Here is a 5,777-nt window from a genome sequence, read left to right as displayed (position 1 = left end):
CTATAACCTCATTTTTAAGGTATTTTTAAACAAGAGAAAGTAGACAGAAACATGTTGGTAAATGTTAACTGTCCATGTACTGTCTAACCCCAATACACAGATAAAGGAGGGGGAAAGCCAGAATTCTATGTACTACTACACAGACACCTAGCACCCTCCACCATTCAGCAGATTAAAAAGAACATGTTTTTCTTTTTTCCCACAGAGCTCAGTTGTGTAGATTCCAAAGAGCTTTTGTTGAGACAAGAAGGAGTAAAAATGAATTTGGAAGGGAAAGGGACAAAGACTCTTCCCATTATATTCTGTTCAAGGTAGTTCTTTCTAAAAATAAGTTGAGAACCATGGTGTAGAGAAAAATTCAAGAACAGGGAGTGACTAAGAAAAAGAGGGAAAAAAATGTTACAACTTGCTCCCAGAACCTGGAGAAAACTGTAAAAAAAAATAAGGTTGAAATTCATTCATGTTCTATTAGTCCTATTCTCCTTCATCCTCCGCTTCTTCCTTCCCTTCATTATCATCTTAATATTCCTCATCTTCATTCTTATCCCCGTCTTGATCAATATCTGCCAATTCTTCTTCTTCATCATTGTCATCATCTTCTCCTCCTTCTCCTTTTTCATCATCCATATCAGGAACCAAGTAGTACTGTAATGGATTGGGCAAAATGACATCCTTGATTACCTCTCCTAACTAATTTGCAACTATGTGGGAATAGTCAGTGAACCTGGTAAAGAAGCTCTTTAGTTCCACCTGCTGCCTCTTTCCGCTGGCCTTGTTCTGCATTTGAATTAATCATTATGTCAAATCCTTTTGGGATTCCCATTTGTTTTCAGCGGACTTTGAAGATGGAGCACCACTATCATTCAGATGAAATTCTTTGAAGAGAATTTTATTTTCAAAATAAATATTTTTATCAAAATAAAAGTCTATTCTGTAACCTGGTTTAATATCTTCAAATTCTGTCACTTCAACTCTGGCCAAGTAAAGCAGCTCCTCCTCATCCTCCTCCCTGAGTAGTGCAGACACTTTTGAATGGTTGACAAATGTTGCTACTCAGAAATTTGGGATTTGGGCCATCAATTTTGATCTATTCTAAAAAAAAACAAAAACAAAAAAAGAAAAAAAATTGGCAGAGTTTGTTATATTTCTATTCTATATTCAAAATCTTTTCACTGGCTTGCTCATTAAGTCTATTTCACTTTGTACTTCATCCAATGTGTTCGAAAACTTCTTGCTACTCTTTCTCTCTCTCTCTCTCTCTCTGCCTCTCTCTCTCTCTGTCTCTCTCTCTCTCTCTCTCTCTCTCTCTCTCTCTCTCTCTCTCTCTCTCTCTCTCTTTGGCAAGCCCACAGAGGCCCATTCTCCTCCTGCTGTGAAGAAACAAGCAATCTCAATTTCCTTTTCAGAGGTTAGCACAGAGACTGGTGTTAGGGAGCCATGCTGCAAGAAAGATTAAAATATGAGACCACGAGCCTTCTAGGTCTTTTGGAAGAAGCTCAGATTACCTATAATATAGTTTTAATATACTTTTAATTTCTGATTTTATTTATTTGTATCTTCTATCATGTTCTTGGTCTAGATAAATGTTTTATCTTTCAAGTTTATCTTCTCAAAAAAGCAATCTTTTGTTTAACTAACCTTTTATATTCCTTTTTTAATCCCTAGACCATGTATTTCTGCTCTAAGCTTTTTTATTTCCTTCCTTCTAATTAATTTGGGCTTTGTTTTTATTTTCTAGTTCCTTTAGGTTTAATATTGTTATTTAATTGAGTTTATCACCCCCCCCTTTTCTGCTGTAAGTACTTGTTGGTTGGAATAAATTTTCCTATTGAAACTGTGACTTTCTTTTTTTCCCTGGATTAAAAAAAGTCCTCAAAGAAAAATGTTTTGCTGACGTGGACAAGGTAAAACAAAAAATGGCAGGAGCACTAAAAGGCATCAAAATTGATGAGTTAGAAAACTGTTTTGAGCAGTGGAAAATACTTTTCAGAAGGGATATTGCATCAAACAGAAAGTACTTTGAAGATGACTAAAGTTTAAACGTGTAGGAGTAAATACACAAATTTTTAAATAAATAAACTCTGGTTTAGGGAGTTCCCCCTCATACATTATTAAACCTGAAGTAAGTCTCTTGCAGGCAGCATTTAGTTGGGTCTCTTTTTTAAAAAATCCATTCAACTATGCTGCCTTTTGATTGGAGAATTTAATTTATTTACATTCAAGGTGATTATTAATAGGTGAAGACTTATTGTTGCAATTTTGTTTATTGTATTGTGACTGCTTTATAGATTATTTGCTCCCTTTCTCTCTTCATGTCTTTCTTTGAGATTTAATAATTTTCTGAAGTGATGTGGTTTGATCCTCTGTCCTGTATCCTTTGTATATCTACTATTATTTTTTTCTTGGTGGTTGTGATTAGGCTAACATATAACATCTTATAGTCATGTTAGTTTATTTTAAGCTGACAGCAATTTAACACTGATGGCATTCCCAAACTACACTTTTTCTTCCTCTTACATTTTATGTTTTTGATGTCCAGTTTAAATCATTTATATTGTGTATCCATTAAAAATTACTGTAGCTATAGTTATTTTAAATAAATGTCATTGCATATACTTACAGTATATAGCATCTACTCATGAGATACAGATAAATATTAACAATGTTATTGTGAAGCAAATTAACATGTCTACCATCTCACATAATTACCCATAAGAGCAGCTAAAGTCTACTTATTTTACAAAAATCTTGCATACAATACAGTATTCTTTTTTTTTTTTTTTTTTGAGTTGGAGTCTCACTCTGTCACTCAGACTGGAGTGCAGTGGCCGCTCCTGGCCACTGCAACCTCCACTTGCTGCGCTCCGGTGATCCTTCCACCTCAGGCTTCCAAGTAGCTGAGTAGCTGGAACTAGAGGCGTGCACTAATTAATTAGATGGCTGGGTTTTGATTTATTGTAGAAATGAGGTCTCGCCAAGTTGCCCAGGTGTGTTTCGAACCTGCCAGCTCAGGCAATCCACTCACCTTGGCCTCCCAAAGTACTGGGATTACAGGCTGAGACACCAAGCTCAGCCAATATTCTTTACTATAGTGTTCGTGCTGTTTATTAGCTCTGTAGACTTGTTCAATCTGCTACATTTTGGTTTTCGACATTAATCTACACATTTTATCTCCCTGTAACCAATGGTAACCACATTGTTTTATTCTCTATTTTGGTACATATATATATATACATGTTTGATTTTACACTTAAGTGAGATTAGGCTATTGTTTTCACTTTTGGGCGTGGCTAATTTTACTTTTGTGTGTGGCTAATTTTATGCAGCATAATGTTCTCCAAGTACACCCATGTGTGACAAATGTCAGAATTCCGCTTTTTAAGACTTTATATATGAAATATTATCTCATATATATGTGTATATATACATGTATATGTAAAATGAAATATATATCCCTGTTTCTTTATTCATTTATTCGCTGACAGACAGTTTCCATACATTTTCTATTGTGAATAATACTGCAATAAACATGGTAGTGCATGTATCTTTATGAAGTGATGACTTTATCCCCTTTGAATACATAACCAGTAGAGTGATTGCCGAGTCATATAGAAGTTGCATTTTTTATCTTTAGAAAGCTCCATACTGTTTCACATAATGGCTGCACCAATCTACACCTCTACGTAGAAGTGTTTCCTTTTCTTTACACACTCACTAACATTTGTCACTTTTCTTTTTGATAGTAGCTATCTTATAGAGTGTGAGGTGATATCTCATAATGATTTTGATTTACATTTCCTTCATGATTACTGATGTTGCATATATTTTCATATACTTGTCATCACTTTTATATTTTTTTGGAAAAATGTCTATTAAGGTCCTTTACCCAATTTTTAATCTGGTTATTGGTTTTCTTCCTATTAAGCTCTTTAGATATTTTACATATTAGCCCATTATTATATGTATGGTTTGCAAGAATGTTTTCTCCATTCTCTAGGAAGTCTTTTCATTTTTTGATCATATTCCTTGTTGTGCAAAAATTTTTTGGTTCGAGGCAATCTTATTTGTCTACTTTTGTTTTTATTGCTTTTTTTTTTTTTTTTTTGAGTTGGAGTCTCACTCTGTCGCCCAGACTGGAGTGCAGTGGCTGCTCTCGGCCACCGCAGCCTCGACCTGCTGGGCTCCGGCTATCCTTCTGCCTCAGCCTTCCGAGTAGCCGGAATTACAGGCGTGCGCTACCACGCCCGGCTGATTTTTTTATTTATTGTAGAGATGAGGTCTCGCTGCCCAGGCGGGTCTCGAACCCACGGGCTCAGGCAATCCCCTCACCTCAGCCTCCCAAAGGCGCGGTTTTACAGGCTGAGCCACCGAGCCCGGCTTATTGCTCTTTTTCATATAAAAATCATATTAAAGTCAATGTCAAAGAGTTTTTAGGTCTTATGTTTATTTTTTTGTCCATTTTTAGTTTGATTTTTGTTTATGGCATGAGATAAAGGTCCAATTTTATTCTTGCACATGTGGAAATTCAGTTTTTCTAGCACCATATAAGTTTGGGTTTATTTCTGGACTCTTTTTAAGGTTCCTCTGTTCTATATATCTGTTTTTATGCCAGTACCATGCTGTTTTCATTTTTATAGCTTTGCAATATAATTATAAGTCCAGAAGGGTGATGTCTCCACCTTTCTTTTTCCATTTCAGAATTGCTTTGGCTATTTGAAATTTTTTAGAGGGTTGGTTCTATACACATTTTAATTTTTTTCTATTTTTGTAAAGAATTATCACTGGAATTTTCATAAAATTTATTTAAATCTGTACATTGTCCATGGTAATATAGATATTTTAACAATCTTGATTCTCCAAATCTACAAGAATTTTTCTCTGATCAAATTGTTATGAAACTTAAATTTAACAGTAGAAGGAATTTTTTAATTCAGAATTTTGATGAAATTAAACAACATGCTCCTCAACAACTAATAAGTCAAAGATGAAATTGAAAGATAAATCAGAAAATATTTAGAGACCAAAATTGAAACACAATATACTAAAACCCACAGGCTGCAGCAAAACAGTATCAAAAGACATATTTATGAATAAATGCCTAACTTTTAAAAAGATGTCAGGTAAATAACCTAGTGTTACATCACAAAGAATTAGAAAAATAGAAGCAAACTATGCACAAACGTAGTAGAAGAAAGTGAATAGCAAATATCTTGCAGAAATTAAGGAAATAGACACCAGACAACCAAAAGAAAAGACAAATAGAACTTAAAGTCATTTTTGAAAAGGTTAACAAAATTGCAAGCTTTGCTAGATTAACCTAGAAAAAAAGCGAAAGCTCTAAATATCTGAGAGTAGACATCATAAACAATACCACAGAAATACCAGGAACCATAAGAGACAACTATGAAAAGTTATACACTTACAAATTTGATAACTTTACAATGTATAAAATTATATAAACCTGCAACCTAAAAAATCAAATAATGAAATAATAAAAATTCTGAACAGACATTAATGAATAAGGAAATTGAATTTTTAAAAAATTCCAGAACATTATGGCTTTACTGTTAAGTTTTACCAAACTTTTAAAAAACCAATATCAGTACTTCTCAAAAACTTTCAAAACATTAGCAGAGGGAATTATACCAAACACATATTATGTGGCTATTACCATAAGTTTCTATAATTTAAATAAGTCCACTAAATTTAATGTATTGAAAACTTAATTTCCAATGCAACAGTGTTGACAGGTGGAACTTTTTTTTTTTTTTTTTTTT

General features: G+C 33.8%; 1 pseudogene; it reads right to left on the bottom strand.

The window, feature by feature from the left end:
* Nucleotides 1–474: 474 nt before the first annotated feature.
* LOC103271849 overlaps nucleotides 475–5,777 on the bottom strand; it is a 10,743-nt pseudogene continuing 5,440 nt past the window's right edge.

This window comes from Carlito syrichta, unplaced genomic scaffold (genome assembly GCF_000164805.1).
Source record: "Carlito syrichta isolate Samal-C Ts95f unplaced genomic scaffold, Tarsius_syrichta-2.0.1 Scaffold311944, whole genome shotgun sequence".
Lineage (NCBI taxonomy): Eukaryota > Metazoa > Chordata > Mammalia > Primates > Tarsiidae > Carlito > Carlito syrichta.
The sequence above is the reverse complement of the archived record's forward strand: the minus strand, read 5'-3'. Positions and strand labels throughout refer to the sequence as shown.